This window comes from Dipodomys ordii, unplaced genomic scaffold (assembly GCF_000151885.1).
Source record: "Dipodomys ordii isolate 6190 unplaced genomic scaffold, Dord_2.0 Scaffold205, whole genome shotgun sequence".
Taxonomy (NCBI): domain Eukaryota; kingdom Metazoa; phylum Chordata; class Mammalia; order Rodentia; family Heteromyidae; genus Dipodomys; species Dipodomys ordii.
Window position 1 is genome coordinate 3136220 of NW_012267421.1, and position 17703 is coordinate 3153922.

Here is a 17703-nt window from a genome sequence, read left to right on the forward strand (position 1 = left end):
TCCCATCCGCAGTCTTCTATCGCTTAGTTTCTGCTTCTTCCTCTTCTTGGACAACTCTCTTCAGTGCGGGCCCTTCATCGGCCCCATCTTCCTCATCTTCTTCATCCTGTTCCTCTCCATCTTCAGCCGTTTCCTTCTCTTCCTCAGCTCCGTTCTCTTCCTCTTCCCCTACTTCTTTCTTTCTCTCCTTCTGGCCTACCTTCTCCTCCACCTTCTCCTCCCCCTACGCTCTTCCCCGACCTGATGCCAGGGGACCCGGGGTCCCAGGGTCTGGACGGCGGGCACAGGGAGCCAGTGCGGGCAGCGGCAGGGCCGCAGGGCAAGCCCTTAGGGACTCATCTCCAATTAGACACCCAAAAGCTGGAAGTGGAACTGTGACTCGTGTGGTAGAGCAATGGTTTTGCGCACAAAAGCTCAGGAACGGTGCCCAAGTTCTGAGTTCAAACCCCCCAGACTGGCTCCAAGAAAGAAAAAGAAATAATGAGATCCGGAAAATGCAAGTAGGGAGTATCTGCTTAGCCTCAGAGGGAATGAGCTACCTTCAATGTTCAAGTCACTAGATGTTTTCCTGTTAGCAGAAGTAGCTGGCCTTCTGGAGACCAGCTTCCCATTGCATTAAAAACTCAGATCTCCTCCCCTGGAGCAAATTCTTTCGAAGAGGCTGCCCTTCCCCCATACCCATCATAGCCAACCCCCTACCCCTGCACCTGTGACTGGGGCTCCACCGCATCATGTTCCACAGGCGCAGTATGGTCTAGGAAGAACCACCTTCTACCCAAGACTTTGCACTGTGTGTCTGCAGAGATCTGAGGAATGTGCATAGCGTCTTCTCTACGAGTGTTAGATGAAGAGGTGACAGGTGCACTTGCTAGAGACATCAGATGTCCTGTGTTAGCCTCTACAGCTGAAGGTGACTCTTATGTTCTTTCAGGATCTGAGACATCGACCAAAGCTGGCCCACATTTGGTAGACCTCTCTTGGTGTGATGAGAAATGAACCCAAGGATTTAAGGAAATAAGAAGAACTGTATCACCTGTCATCTGCCCCGCCCCCCAGCCTCGCCTCCGGTGGTTCTGTGACATGCCCAGCTGATCCCTGCTCTAAGGCACTGCAGAGACACCGGTGGCAGAGGCACATGCATCCCAGCAAGGCTCCAGGGTTGCTTCCCTTTATAGACCAGGCGAGGCTGTGGGGATCCTGATGCTTACAGAGGCTGGATAATTATCCTAATGATGATAGAGTTGAGAGATAGTGCCTTTCAAAGATGGAGATCTGTTTCACAGGATGTGGTAGGAGCTTTTAGCCAGAAACCGTTACATTCAGGAAGGAATGTAGGGTGTTGGTGGTGGTGGTTTGTTTGTTTTGCACCAGTACTGGAACTTGAACTTGGAGCCTGGGAATTGTACTTTAGGTTTTTTTTTCTTGGGCGGGGGGGCCTGAACTCTGGGCCTGGGCGCTGTCCCTCAGCTCTTCAGCTCAAGGCTAGCGCTCTACCACTTGAGCCACAGCGCCACTTCCGGCTTTTTTCTTTTTGCTTATGTGGTGCTGAGGAATCGAACCCGGGGCCTCAGGCATGCAAGGCAAGCACTCTACACTGAGCCACCTTCCCAGCCCCTCCTTTAGGTTTTGTACTCAAAGCTGTAGTGCTTACCATTTGAGCCACAAGTCCACTTCCAATTTTTGCTAGTTAGAGACAAAGAGATCTTAATGCCCAGGCTCACTTTGAACCTCCATCCTCAGATCTCAGCCTCCTGAGTAGGATTACATGTGGATTCTAATTTGCATATGTATTTGTGCCAGCCAGTATTACTGAGGATTGAAAGAATAGAATACTTGTCTTTGTCCAGTAGGAGAAAATGAGACAAGTATACAGAGAGGACAGGATCCCAGGTAGCCCAGGTCCCCTCTGCTCACACAGGCTACCTTCTGTCTCAGCCAGAAGCACAAGAAAATGAGTCAGGGAAAGGATTGAGGACAGGGGCCATGTGTGAAATGTAGACATTGCTTCTGTGGTCCTTCCTTCTGACAGCCATGCCCGCTCACCTTCCTGGATTTTGCATTCCTGAACACCCATCACTGCTTGTCCCAGACAAACTCAGCTCAGTACAGAAACACACAGCCACACGGTCACAGCCAGGATGGACCCTGCACTGGCACAGGGGTTCAGCGCACTCCTATGATGCTCGCTTTCCCACGACACCATTCTTGAGGATGGTGGCTTCCTGCGATGACAGTGGACTCCTAATTAATTGTCTTCATTTCTCTGGCCCAGTCTAAGGTCAGCAGTCATTGGTTTGTTTGACTGACAGAGGTAAGAAATGGGGAAATGATTGTTAAGTACTCCAAATACTATCCACCAGAAACCTGCTTCATTCATTTATTGGAAGTGTTCAGTAAACCAGATGTCCAGGTTTCATACTTTTTTCTTCTCTTGAAGAAAAACTGTCAATGTTGAAAATGAAGTATACAACTTGTAGGGGAGGGGAGTCAGGAGGGAAAATCCTGGGAGAAAATGAGGGAAGAAGTCACACTGTTTGAAAAGAGATGTACTCATAACTGATGTCATGCATAACCCCTCTGTATACCATCTTTACAGTAAAAAAATGAATTTAAAAAATTTATAGCCAGACACCAGTGGCTACTTAAGAGGCTGAGATCTGAGGATCATGGTTCAAAGCCAGCCCGGGCGGAAAAGTCCATGAGACTCTTATCTCCAATAAACCACTAGAAAACTAGAAGTAGCACTGTGGCTCAAGTGGTAGAGCGCTCGCCTTGAGCTGAAGAGCGCAGGAATAGCGCTCAAGCTCAGAGTTCAATTCCCACAACCGACAAAAAAAAATTAGGATAAATTTATAAAAATAAATAAAAGAATCACATTCTCAAAAAAACTGTCAGAAAAAACATGCATAAATAGTTCTTTAATAGCTACATAACTGGTCAAAGGAATAGGACAAAGGTCTTGGAGAAAAATCTTGGCTGAGTTCACAGCCCTGGAATGGTCATTCCTTTCTTTCTGTGTTACTCCTTAAGCCTTCCTGGTGTTTGGAAACTAGGTTGAGTTTTTCAAACAAGCAAGTTCACTTTAACTAAGAAAACTTGCCAAATTCCAGACATTAGAGAAGCTGGAACAGCTTCTTGAGCATGAGCCTGTGTGACATTCCTTCCCCCCCAAAAATGCACTTTATCTCCCGGAGGAGATCTCTGTTTCACAACTTTGACCTTGCCTGGTGCAAAATTGCTCAGATCTGTTGTAACCAAGTGTAACTAAGAGCATTGGATGTGGTAGTTCATGCCTATAATCCCAGCAAGGAGGGAGTTAGAGATTGGAGAATCCAGGTTCCAGGCCAAAGCCAGGAGGAAAAATTATCAAGATCCTATCTCAAAAACAAGTTGGGTATGATGATGTGTGCCTGTAATCCCAGTTATGCGGGAAGCAGAGATAGAAGGATCTGTGTCTGAGGTTCTATATGAAGAATAAAGCAAAAGGCTTGGGATGTGACTTAGATAACAAAGCATTTGAGGGCCTGAGTTCAAATCCCAGATTGCATTCCCTCCTTGGGAAATATGTGTGGAAGATGACTGCAATACAATGTAACTCTTGTGGAATGTTCATTTTGAATGTGGCCTCTGCTAGGTGGTATTGTATGGTGATCTCTTTAAATCTCTTGAGTAAAGCCTGAAGTCTGCTCTCAAACTTAGCCTATCTTTAGATTCCTGTAACTCTCAAATAAAATGCCACATTGCCTCCAGCCTCCAAGGCTGGATATGATGCCCTGACCATCTGATATTATTGTTGGCCCCACACAATCCATTGTGCAAAAAAAGCAATAAATATGATCACATATATAATAATACTTGTTTTACAGAGAGGAAAAAGAACTACAGATAAATGAATAATTCTCCCAGGGATACCCAGTTAGTAATCCAAAGCTACTAACAAAAAGTCAGCATAATTCCATGGTATTTTTTTCTCATTTATTTCTGTTTGACATCACTTCTAGCTCAGTTCTGTAGGAGTTTTAAGCAACCATTTCATGTGTGTGTGTGTGTAATTCAGGTGGTAGAGACCTGAATAGTGAGCACAATGCCCAAAGTTCAAAACCCAGTACCATCAAAAATAAAAGAAAGAAAGAAGGGAAGGAAGGAGGGAGGGAGGGAGGGAAGGAAGGAAGGAGAGAAGAAAGGAAGGAAGGAAGAAAGGAAGGCAGGCAGGCCTTTTTGACTTACTCTTTACATAGAACCTCAGGCTCAATAGAATGACTAAGGGAAGAGGAGTCTGGAGACTTAGCAAAAATAGTTAAGCAAAAAGACCACAAGAACCCAGTTCAGAACTTAGCAGGAGGCCTCACTCTTTAGACATGGGCCAGGAACTTCAGGCAGCTGCCAGCAGCATCTCTAATTAACCACGATCTGGCTTGTCCACACACCAAAATCAGGAGTGACAGCCACATGATATGACCACACAGGACCAACAACATAGGATGGTGTACACTTTCTTATTTCATGATCAGCCACAGCCCTGAACCTTGTCCTGCCAGCTCTTTCTCTGTGAAACTCAGTCTTTCAGATTGTTGCTGCCTGGCTGACTGGGGTTCCTCTGGCCTTATATGCATGTTCCTTTTTTGTCTGTCCATGTAGGTCATCCTTTGCTTACCATAACCATGTTTTATTCTCTTTTACCCTGCATGGAGCTCCCAGGGGCAGGGGTGGGGGGTGGGGGTGGGGAGCAATTCTGATTGATAAAGATGCCATGGAAACAATAGCAGTAAATAAGCTTTCAGAAAGAAAAAAGAAATTCCTTTTAAATTGGTCGCTTTCTTAGGTTCAAATGAGAGATAATATTCTCTTTACCTTGGTTGTCCAAGTTTCCTTGGAAACTTGCTTTTTGGAGCCCTGCTTTCATGTTGACTCACAGATAGAAATTGATTTTGTTTGTTGGTGTGCCAGTCTGAAGGCTTGAACTCGGGTAGTGGGCACTGTCCTGAGCATTTTTTTGGCTAGTGCTTGATCACTTGAGCTCCACTTCTGGCTTTTTGGTAGTTAATTGAAGAGTCTTGAGCCAGGCACCAGTGGCTCATGCATGTAATCCTAGCTACTCAGGAGGCTAAGATCTGAAGACCACAGTTCAAAGCCAGCCAAGGCAAGAAATCAGTGAGTCTTTTTTTTGGGGGGGGGTCCGGTAGTGGGGCCTGAACTCTGGGCATGTGCGCTGTCCCTCAGCTCTTCAGCTCAAGGCTAGCGCTCTACCACTTGAGCCACAGCACCACGTTCGGCTTTTTTCTTTTTGCTTATGTGGTGCTGAGGAATTGGTCCCAGGGCCTCAGGCATGCAAGGCAAGCGCTCTACCACTGAGCCACCTTCCCAGCCCATCAGTGAGTCTTTTATCTCCAATTAGCAACCAGAAAACAGGAAGTGGTACTGTGGCTGAAAGTGGTAGAGCACTAGCCTTGAGTAAAAATATCTCAGGGACAACACCCAAGCCTGAGATCAAGCCCCAGGACTTGCACACACACACACAAATAATGTGAATATTTTGTCACCTATACATCAACCATTGCATTTTTTGAGAGATACTGATTTGAACTCAGGGCCCCATACTTGCTAGGCAAGTGCTCTACTGCTGAGCCACATTACAACTCAAGTTGAATATAACCATTATATATTTTTAAACTAGTATCTGAGCTCAGTGGCTTCACACTTGCATTGGCACCTACCACTTGAGACACAACACTAGTCAACTTTTTGATGGCTATTTTGGAGATGGAGTTGCATAGACTTTTCTGCCCAGACTGGCTTTGAACTGTGACCCTCTAATCTCTCTTGAGTAGCTAGATTATAGTCATGAAGCCACCAGCACTCAGCTTTAGTGATTACATTTTAAAGCAATCAAAAGTGTGTTTGAAATGAAAATTAGAATTTGATATCACTTATTGTAGCTGGCTTTAGTCAAGCTGTTAAAATACATAGTCATCACAATCTCAGGATTTGCTGAGCTCATTTAATCATAAGAGATGGTAAGCCCATTATCACAAAGTCCTGGGGTTCAGATTCTCTCTCTCCATCTTCCTCTCTGTCCCAGTGACAGGCTGAGATTGTTCCTCACGCTACTTCTTCATTGTAGGAAAAGTGGCCCTACTACCCTCATAATATGCCTTACTAAAGACTTGTGGCATTAACTGTATCAGACCTTACAGAAGGTCATGGTCCCACTGGCTTTGATTCACATCTGAAACTTCCTTTCGGAAGCCCTGACTCTTAAATGTTCCACCACCTTTCTACAGCTCCCAGCTGGGGACCAAGCTGTGAATTCCATGGGCCTTTGGGGGGACATATGGCCCAAAGTAGAGCATTCATTCAGTGCAGGTCCTTCTTTAAAAAGTACCTGTACATAAGAAAAAATGTCTAGAAACATTGAAGTATCAAGAAGCCAGGTGCTGGTGGCTCATACCTGTAATTCTAGCTACTCAGGAGGCTGAGATCAAGGGATCCAGGTTCAAAGCCCACCCAGGAGGAAAGTTCATAAGACTCTTCTTATCTCTAATGAATCACTAGAAAGCCCAAAGTGGTGCTCTGACTCAAAGTGGTAGAGCACTAACCTTGAGTAAAAAAGACCAGTCTTGAGCTCAAGCCCCATAGCACCTCCCCCGCAAAAAATTAAAACAGAATAATAATGGGAATTTTACTTCTTTTTTGGGGGGGGGAGGTCCAGTTGTGGGGCCTGAACTCTGGGCCTGGGCGCTGTCCCTCAGCTCCTCAGCTCAAGGCTAGCGCTCTACCACTTGAGCCACGGCGCCACTCCTGGCTTTTTACTTTTTGCTTATGTGGTGCTGAGGAATTGCACCCAAGGCCTCATGCATTCAACGCAAGCACTCTACCACTGAGCCACCTTCCCAGCCCATTTTTACTTCTTTTTAAAAGATTGTTTTCTAAATTTTCCAGGTGAACTTATTTTTACTGTTTTAGTAAGAGAAAAAGCTATTTAAATTTTTTGTTAAACTTCATTTCATTGAAAAAGGTTATTGATTTCTTCACTTAACAGCAAGTCTTGGGATTGTTTCTCAGCATATCCTCATTCTCCTTCTCTCCCTCCCTTTCCTTCCACCCCACTCTCCCCCTCTCCCCCTCCCCACCCTTCTGCAAACCCAGCTACACCAGTAACTACCATCTTCACTTTTAAATAAAATCTACATTTCCGATCACAATTTTCCTTGCACCCTTACATATTGAAATAGTGACATGTTAGTTGTTGACAATTTCAGTAGTGACCATATTCAAATTTTAATTTCAAGTGTTACCCTCTATAAAGAAAGAATTCTGTCCTAAATTAAAAAAATTTTTAAGGGAAGCTATCTTACACTTTAAAAAAAAATTTAAATAGTTATTATAGAAGTACAGAAGGCTACAGTTACCTAAGTAAAGAGTACATTACTTTTTGGACAATGCATTTTTTTAAAGCAATAGTTCTGAAACAAATTAGACAGGATCTCTGATGATTTTTTTTTGTGTTACTTGAAAATGCTGCTTATTTAAATTCTTCCATCTGTTAGAGTAAGATCTAATTTGCGAGTGATATTGAACTCCTGGATTCCGTATTTATCATTACATTACAGAATTTCTAGGTCTAGATACCTTATGTCCTATTTCCAAGAGGTAAGGAGAGGAACGGCAGACTTGATAAAGAACAGGAAGGAAGTAAAAGCCCACCGAGGCAGGCGCGCTGTTGCTGCAGTTCCCCACATCGGCCACTGGGAGGCTACACGGCTTCAGAAACACTCACCGTCTCTGATGGAAAAGTTTGCAGACCAAGAGCAAAGCTTTTATTCGCATGATCTAAATAAAGTAGGAACCCGGAACCCAACGCCAGACATTTTATTCAAAAACAGCTGGACATATGAACACGAGATGTTCGTGGTTTGTATTTGATTTGCCGGGAGGGGAGGGGAGGGGAGTTATGTCCCTTGTGACATAATGCCACCATTTTCATAGTCATTTAATAACTGTTAAAAAAAAAAAAGTAGAGTATCTACTAGGCAGAAATATAGCACGTTCTCCTTTTGGAAAACTAGAAAACTACATTGCTTCTGGGAAGAAATGTCATAGTAGTGGAAGTTGTTTGTTGACGAGTGTGAAAATAGAAAATGAAACCTGTGGGCTAGGAAGGTGGCTCAGTGGTAGAGCGCTTGCCTTGCATGCATGAGGCCCTGGGTTCGATTCCTCAGCACCACATAAGCAAAAAAAAAAAAAAAAAGCCGGAAGTGGCGCTGTGGCTCAAGTGGTAGAGCGCTAGCCTTGAGCTGAAGAGCTGAGGGACAGCGCCCAGGCCCAGAGTTCAGGCCCCACGACCGGATCAAAAAAAAAAATAGAAAAGAAAATGTTCTATACACGTTATGGGTAGGGATGGGAGGGAAAAACTAGGAGAGACCAAGTGAAGAGGTGACATAGTCCGAAAGGAAATATACTCTTGTTCTTATGTAACTGTGACCCCTCTGTACATCATATTTACAATAACCGTTAAAAATTAAAAGCAAAATAAAGATAACGATGTCTATCTTAAATAAGAATAAAAAGGAAAACAGAAAGAAATATTACTGTGTCTGGTAAAAGCCAGTTTATAGAAAGAAAAGGCTTCACTCACACAGGCATGGGGCTGGCCTGTTGGTAGGGATCTGGATCTCCCAGGGACCACATATCTAAACATATAATTACCATAAATTTAGAAACTTGGACTCAATTTATACCCTTAAATTTGCAATTTGTTAAGATAAATGGTTCTTCCTCCATCCTTACTGCTTTTACTTTGATGTGTGTGTGTGTGTTTCTTCTTCCATCCTTACTGCTTTTACTTTGATGTGTGTGTGTGTGTGTGTGTGTGTGTGTGTGTGTGTGTGTGTGTACCAGTCTTGGGCCCGGAGCTCCACTTCTGGCTTTTTGATGCTTAATTGGAGATAAGAATCTCACAGACTTTCCTGTCTGGGCTAGCTTTGAACCGTGATCCTCAGATTTCAGTGCCTGAGTAGCTAGGATTACAGGCATGAGCCATCAGTGCCTGACTTTAGTTTGATTTTTCTACTCTTAATCTTTCATTTTCTTCTATGTTTTTTGGATTTTTTCCTCATCTTCCATTCCTATTTTTATCTTTTCTTTATTTTTTACCCCTTTCATTTGCTAGATTGGGTAGATCATTTTTGAATGAAAGTCATTGTTTAAAATAATTCTACTTTAGCCTCAAACCATTCCATCAGAGAAAAGGAATTCCAGAAATTAATATAAATAATCCAGAATTTGAAGAGCCCCTAAATATAAATACAATGGAATATTTGGCGCTAGTATTCAGTGCAATTTAATGTTGGCTGGGGAACTGATTTACTTATCTATCCAGGGAAAGTAATGAATGGTGAAATCCAATGAAATGAATTTGAATTCAAAGAGCAATGAAGTTAGAGAACATTTTTTTCTTTTATAAACTATAAATAACATAACTACACAAAGAAGTTGGTCATGACAGAACTCCAAGGGAAAAAAACTGGAACTTAAATATCAAAATCGCCTTATGAGGAAAAGATATATTTGCAAGTTGGAAAATTCACAGTTTTAAATATATTCAAATAGACGAGAAGGAAGGGGTAATATAGAATCTTGGATACTGATTCAGAATAATTTAATATCATGTAATTCACAGAACTCTCTTCCAAAGGGAAGAGGATGAAGGAACCTGATAAGAGAACTAAAGAAGATAAATCTACACATAACCCTGAAGCCGCAGCCATGTCCTATGTCCCGGCAGCAGATCAAATTCCTCTTCTGGCTGTCACAAATGCAATATTATCATCTTCCCCTGTCAAAAACAAGGCCCAGGTCAGAGTGTGGGAGACAAATGGCAACAACCACATCGGCCTCAAGGGCTTCATTATCTCCTAAGGCTTCTAAGAGCAGACGTGATTTTACGAATGAGATTCCAGATCAGATATGGTTTTATGAATGAGGTTCCATACAACGGCGGCTCCATGGACCATCATTTGCATCTGGGTTATGTAAGTTTTGAGTGGGGTTAAATTGTATACTATTCTTCATCCATAAACCAAATTATATCAGGCATCAGGCAAGGAAAGGGAGGCAGATGACTAGAGAGAGGAAGAGTGGGCAGATACAGTCATTATAGTCAATATACAAATGTAACTTGAGGGATGGAATTGTGAAAGATGGAGAAGAATGGCTGAAGGGGTGACATTGTTCAAGATGCATTGTATAATCTGACTTGTTGAACTGAAATTCCTTTGTACAACTATTTAAAATTGAATAAATACAAGAATGTCAGTTTTAAAAAATGGGGAAATGAGCTAGGCACCACTGGCTCACAACTGTAATCCTAGTGTCTCAGGAGGCTGAGAACTAAGAATTGTGGCTTGAAGCCAGCCCAACAAACTACAAAAAATAAAATAAAGCCAGAAATAGAGCTGTAATTCAAATGACAATGCCCAGGTCCTGAGTTCAAGCTCCAGGATGGCACCCCCCAAAATTGGGAAAATGTATTTAAATAATTGTAAAGTGTATTAAATAGTTGCATTTTTGCAAATGTTCAGTTGTTCCCTCTGATTGAAACTTGATCCTTTTTTCCTTCCTTCCTCATCTCCATCATAAAGTGCTCCCAGAATACTAAAAAGCATTGGTGGGGGGGGGGAGGGAGAAACAAGGAATTTCTAGTAGTTCATCATCCAGCCACTTCATGCAATGCTTTCCAAACCTCTTCACTTAGGATACTTTTAAAATCTTCAAAATATTTTAGATTCAGATGAAATCTGTCTCTTCTCCTACCATCGCTCTTCAATAGCCTTCCCTACATTATTATATAACTCTAAGCAATAGACACCTACACACACACAACTACACCCACACACACCCACACACACACCCCCCCACACCAATGTTTTCAGTTTGGGTGGCAGCCACTGGCGACTGAACCCAGGCCTCACCCACTAGGAGCACACACTTTACTACTGAACTACTTTCCCAGCCCATTATTTTAACCTTCTGCAAAAAATACCACCACGCCCTACTCAGCCTTCTTCAATTTGCTTTCACGCCGTATTTTTCGACGTATCCAGTTTTATTAGTTTTAACATCCATTTCCATTTGTTCTAATTGACATCTCAGTTTTCCCTGCTTTTGATTATTCACTGGGCAGTCTGGCCCCACCAAAAAATAAAAAAATACTCTCTCATACAGAGAACAAAGGATTGCACGTAATTTTTTTTGAAAGCCATGATTTTAATCTGTTTTCTATAAAGAAACAGATGGAGGAAAAAGGTGTATCTTTACACCTTCTAATACAGTTTTTAAAGATGATGTGAGCTACTGAAATAATTCCCCCAGAGCTCTGTTGTGTGTGGTGAAAAACCGATGAGCACATTGCTGAAACATATGCAGTCCTGTACTCTAATCTTTGCTAATTTATTTAACTAAACTGGTCTTTCCCTCTCTCATCTCTAAGAAGATGAGTCATTTGGACCAGATGCCTTTTGTGGTCATGTGCAATGATCATTGAAACAAATCAAAATCTTAAAGGCTGAAATTGTCTTTTTAGTTATATGTTTTCGTAAAATTTTATCTTCTTTGTGGAAGACATTTTTCATAGCAATATTTTTATAAGAACAGTGGGTAGTGTATGAATATTCATTCCCAAGGACAGAGTTTTTTTATTGTGAAAATACTGTACAGAGGGGTTACAATTAGAGAGTTTTTAAATTTATTATAAAGATTCTGTACAAGTAAGATAATGAGTACATTTCTTGTCGAGCATTGTTACCCCCTCCTTTGTTTTTCTCCTACCATCCCTTCTTTCTCCACCTCCCCAACTCCTCCCCACAAGTTGTAAAGTTCATTTCTAACATGGTGTCTTGTGAGTATCATTATTACAATGGGTCATCCTGTGTCCTTGTTTCAGCATTTTGTTATTCCCCTTCCCCTCCCCAAACTAGATAAATGTATATACAAGATGAAGGGTACCAAAATCAAATACAGTGACAATAGAGGATATACCATAGGGGGAAGAACATACAAAATAAACATACTACATTAAAAACAATGACAACAAACCTCTTGTGTCCATATCATTGGGTTCATTTCAATTAGCATCATCTTATATGGTCATATGTACATAGCTTTTGAGCTTTTCTGCTCATCTGATATGATTATGCTATACATATACTAATTATTGCAAACAAGGGAAACCATGGGACCTATATTTCTTTGGGTCTGGCTTACTTAATAGGATTTTTTCCAAGTCTTTCCATTTCCTAACAAATGGGGCAGTGTCATTCTTTCTGATGGAAGCATAGAATTTCATATATATATATATATATATATAAATATATATATATATGTAGCATTTTCTTGACCCATTCATCTACGGAGGGGAATCTGGTTGGCTCCATATCTTAACTATGGTGAATAATGCTGTGATAAACATAGATGTGCCGGTAGCTTTAGTATGGCCTTGCTTGTGATTGTTGGGGTAAATGCTCAGTAGTGGGATTGCTGGGTCGTAGGGGAGCTCTATGTGGAGTCATTTGAGGAACCTCCATACAGCTTTCCAAAGTGGTTGGGCAAGTTTGCATTCCCACCAACAGTGCAGTATGTTTCCTTTTGGTCACATCTCCTCCAGCATCTGTTGTTACTAGATTTCTTGATTATAGCCATTCTAACTGGGGTGAGGTAGAATCTCAATGTTTTTTGATTTGCATTTCTTTAATGGTCCAAGAAGTTGAGCATTTCTTCATGTGCCTATTGGCCATTTTTATTTCCTGTTCAGAGAAGTCTCTCTTTAAGTCTTTAGCCCACTTATTAATGGAATGGTTTTTTCTTTGAGGATTTGTTTTTTGGAGGATTTAATTTTTTGAGTTCTAAATATATTTTAGATATGAGGCCCTTGTCTGTTGTATGGCTAGTGAAGATCATCTCCCAATCCATGAGCTTTCTATTGATCTTGCTAGCTATGTCCTTTGCTGTGCAGAAGCTGTGCAGTTTAATGCAATCCTGTTTGTCCAGCCTTTCTTTGATTTGATGTGTTGCTGAGTCTTATTAAGAAAATTTCGGCCTGTGCCAAGGAGCACTATAGTTTCTACTATTCCTTCCTGTAATGTTTTCAGGGTGTCTGCTTTTACTTCAAGGTCCATTTGGAGTTGATTCTGGTGCAGGGTGATATATAAGGTTCTAACTTTAGTTTTCTACAGGTGTTTAACCAATTTTGCCGGCATCATTTACTGAAGAGGCTGTCTTTCTTCCATTCTATTTTTTTTGGCTCCCTTATCGAAGATTAGGTGGCTATAGGTCTGCAGGTTCATTTCTGGGTCTTCAGTTCTATTCCTTTGGTCCTCAGATCTGTTCTTGTGCCAGTACCAAGCCATTTTGATTACTGTGGCTTTGTAGTAGAGTTTGAAGTTTGGTATTGATATTCCTCCAGCACTGTTCTTTCTGCTAAGGTTTTTTTTTTTTGTTTGGGGGGGTCTTTTATTATTCCATATGAATTTTGGGATTGCTTCTTCTATTTCACTGAAGAATGAGGTTGGGATATTGATGGGTATTGCATTTAATTTGTAGATAGTCTTTGGCAGTATTGCCATTTTTATGATGTTAATCCTCCCAATCCAGGAGCATGGGAGGTTTTTCCACTTCCTTAGTTCTGCTTTAATTTCCTTTTTTCAGTTTTTAAAGTTTTCATCATAGAGGTCTTTCATTTCTTTAGTTAACTCCTAGGTATTTTATTTTTTGTGGGGCTATTACAAAAGGAGTTGCTTTCTTGATTTCAGCTGCACTCTTCTCATTATTGGCATACAGAAAAGCCCTTGATTTTTGAGGGTTAATTTATAACCTGCTACTTTGCCAAAGTTTTAGATCAGCTCAAGTAACTTGGGAGTGGAGTCCATGGGGTTCTTAAATACAAGATCACGTCATCTGTGAAGAGGGAGAGTTTTACTTCATCTTTCCCTATTTGGATCCCCTTTATGTCTGCATCTTGTCTTATTGCTGTAGCTAGGCATTCTAATACTTAATTGAAGAGGAGTGGAGTGAGTAGACATCCTTGTCTCATTCCTGAATTTAGAGGAAATGGCTTTAGTTTTTCACCATTGAGTATAATGCTGGCTGTAGGTTTGTCATATACAGCCTTTATTGTATTGAGGAATGTTCCATGGATTCCTAGTTTTTCCAGAGCCTTCATCATAAAGAGGTGTTGGATCTCGGTTCAAATGCTTTTTCTGCAGATAAGAACCATGTGGTTCTTATCCTTGCTCTTGTTGACGTGATGAATTTTATTAATTGATTTGCGCATATTGAACCAGCTTTGCATCCCTGAAATGAATCCTGTTTGATCGTGGTGTATGATTTTTTTTGGGATACATTGTTGAAGTCGATTGGCCAAAATTTTGTTGAGAAGTTTTACATCGATGTTCATCAAAGAAACAGGTCTATAGTTCTCTTTCTTTGATGAGTCCCTGCCTGGTTTGGGGATGAGGGTTATGATGGCTTCATAGAAAGAGTTTGGTAGTGTACTTTCACTTTCAATTTCATTGAAGAGTTGGAGGAGTATTGGTGTAAGTTCTGCTTTGAAGGCCTTGTAGAATTCAGCTGTGAATCCACCTGGAAGGACAGAGTTTTTAACTGTTTGTTTATTTTAAAACAAATAGTAAGTTTATTTGAAAGTGAAAGGCTGGTATCTAGGGCAGTATGGGATGAATAAGCATTTGATGCAGGAACCTGAGGCACTATGGGAAGAAAAGAGCCATGATAGAATACATTTGATCTGCTACATGTTGTATCTGCCACCTTTTATCCTTATCTACCTGGCAGTTTTCTTTTCTCTCTCATTCCCTATGAAATTTTCTGTGGATATCCTTAACTGCCCTTAAGGAACAGAGACAATGACCAAACTGTAGGCTACTTCCTACAGAGAGGGGGCAGAATGGGGTATGGCAGTCTGGAATTCTCCAGGGTCTTCTAGATGGGTGGGATGTGGTTTGAGGGCTGTTTTGATGGGTCATTATTTAGCTATTCAAGTGATTGTATAGGCCTATGGCTATGATTTATCCCATCTTTTGTTCACGTCTGTAATCTGAGTCCTTAATCCTAGGCCCTGGTTGGGTCTTGGTATTGCTCTTGTGAGGAAGTAGGAAATGACAGGCCACTTCCAGCATGGCAGGAAGTAGGAAATGGCAACCACTTCCAGCATAGCTTCATCCTGCAGCTCATTATCACATCTGTCCAGACTCTCCACTTAGATAAATTCAAAATCCTCCCTCAATCCCTTCTCAGAAAATACAGATCACTTCTTTCAGAGAAGTTTCAAATTTCTAATCACCGCTGTAAATTACTAACAGTCTGGAAAATAATTGAGTGTGATTAAAAATTGAGTCTTCCTTATACTATTAGAAGCTTTATAATAATACAAGAGATGCTACCTCCTCCTCATCCTCAGAAGTCCCAACTGCTGTCCAGAATCTCAAGATATTACAGAAAATTCTTCTTATACCCTCATTTGCCTTAAAGTATGTTTAACAGTATGATCAAGGAGAAAGACACATGCTAACGATGTGAGAAATCTCACTGATTCTTAGCCTGGCACCTGTGACTCACACCTATAATCATAGCTACTCAAGAGGCTGAGCTCTGAAGATCAAGGTTCTCAGTCAGTCCAGACAGAAAAAAAAAACAGGAGACTCAAGCTAATCAGCAAAAAGTCTGAAGTAGAAGTGTGGCTCAAGTGGTAGGGCATCGATAGATGGAAAAAGCCAAGTGAGAGTCGAGGCCATTCACCAATACTACGTGAGAAAAAGATTGTTATTGTGACTTTTCTTTGGACAATCTTTCATCTTACCTCTTTTTTTTCCATGGAGGACAAATCCTAATTTTATTACTTGGAGAATTGTCCTATCTTGTCTCATTTCACAAAGAAACACTACTTTCATAGAAAACCATCCTCAGCAGGTAACCTTTTAGCATATTACTTCTGAAGATTTTAGACTCATAGAAACCAATTACATCATCTGCTAGGAGTGTGATGAAATTAGGCTAAAAACTCTCATTGTAGATCCTTTCCTGTTCTGTGTAATCCGCCTTGTCTCCATGGAACTTGTTAATTATATTTAAGAAAGGAGAGAGTTACATTTCTTAAGTTTATTCTCATTAATTATTCTGGGGGATTTGTTCATTACATAGAATAGACCATTGAACTCATCTGCTAGCTGTGGAGGGCATGTTACTTATCAAGTGTCAAGTCTCTGATAGGCAGGATTCATAGTCAAGTAGAGTGTCTTAATACTTGCATTGCATTGGTGCATAATTCCCTAAAACTCTTTTGTTGTTATTGTTGCTGTTGTTGGTCATGGGGCTTGAACTCTGGGCCTGGGTGCTGTCCCTGATCTCTTTTGCTCAAGACTAGTGCTCTACCATTTTGAGGCACAGCTCTACTTCTAGTTTTCTGGTGGTTCATTGGAGATAAGAGTCTCATGCACATTCTTGCCTGGGCTGGCTTTGAACTGTGATCCTCAGATCTCAGGCCCCTTGAGTAGCTAGGATTACAGGCGTGAGCCACCAGTGCCTGACCCCCAAACTCTTTCCCCTCCTCCTCAATTCTTATCTCCTTCTACTGATAATCTGGTTGGATTCTCTCTTCCTACTTCCTCCCTACTGCTCTGTCCTCAGTCTCACTTTTCCACTTCATCCCATCAACTCTGATCAATAGGCAGGATGAGCTGGGGCAATTCTTTCCACCTGTCCATGCATTGCTGCCATGACAGAGCAGAGGTAAGCAGGTGGTAACAAGAGCATCCAAGCAAATCTGGGCCAGGCCGGAAGCCTACAGAGAGGGCCTGGCTCTGAGGCAGTAGTTAGAGGGCAGCTCCAGGTGGGAGTTTTTATTATTACTGTGAGAGCCCATAGCAAGAAGGGGTTTAGCAATGCTCCGGGCAAAAAGAGGGAACACATTTTCCAAGGATGAGTACAGGGGAGAAAGCCAAATGGGAAGATCAAGTATCTGTGCCAAGTCTAGAGAGTCAGAGGAAGGCCATCAGCAGTGGAATAGGGCCAAGAGTTTCCCCAAGAGGTTTGGCTTCATCATTATGTTAGTGCGTGGCAGAACCTGCAGACAAGCTGAGCACTGTCAAGAGAGAGAAGCACAGCGAACTGGAGACTGAGAACCTGATAGAATTAAACACCTGATCTCAGAAGGTGCCACAGGAGTGGAAGTGTCTGTTGAGGAGTAGGAGGTGGAAGAATTGGCAGATGCTGCTGTGCCTTTCTGAGCACCACAAAGGTTGAGGAAGGCTGGCCACAAGTGGATGGCAGACTAGATCAGCCAGAACCACAGGAGACTCAGGAAGGGGGCAGCGATTGTGAGAAAGAAAGGAGAAAAGGGGTAGTGAGTGGACCAAGCCATTGGTCAGCATAAAGAGACATAGGACAAGCCAACATGGCTGCCTCCATGTGCCCCACATCCCAGTAGCAATCAGATAACCAAATCAAAATGTAAATCAACATAAGCCAAAGTAAATTTTAACTCTGTGCTTTGCTGGTAATACAGGTTCATAATTCTTCCATTTTAATACTCTATTACCTGACTTAAACACTTTTTGTGAATTTTTTTTTTTTTTGGTCGGCCGTGGGGCTTGAACTCTGGGCCTGGGCGCTGTCCCTCAGCCCTTCAGCTCAAGG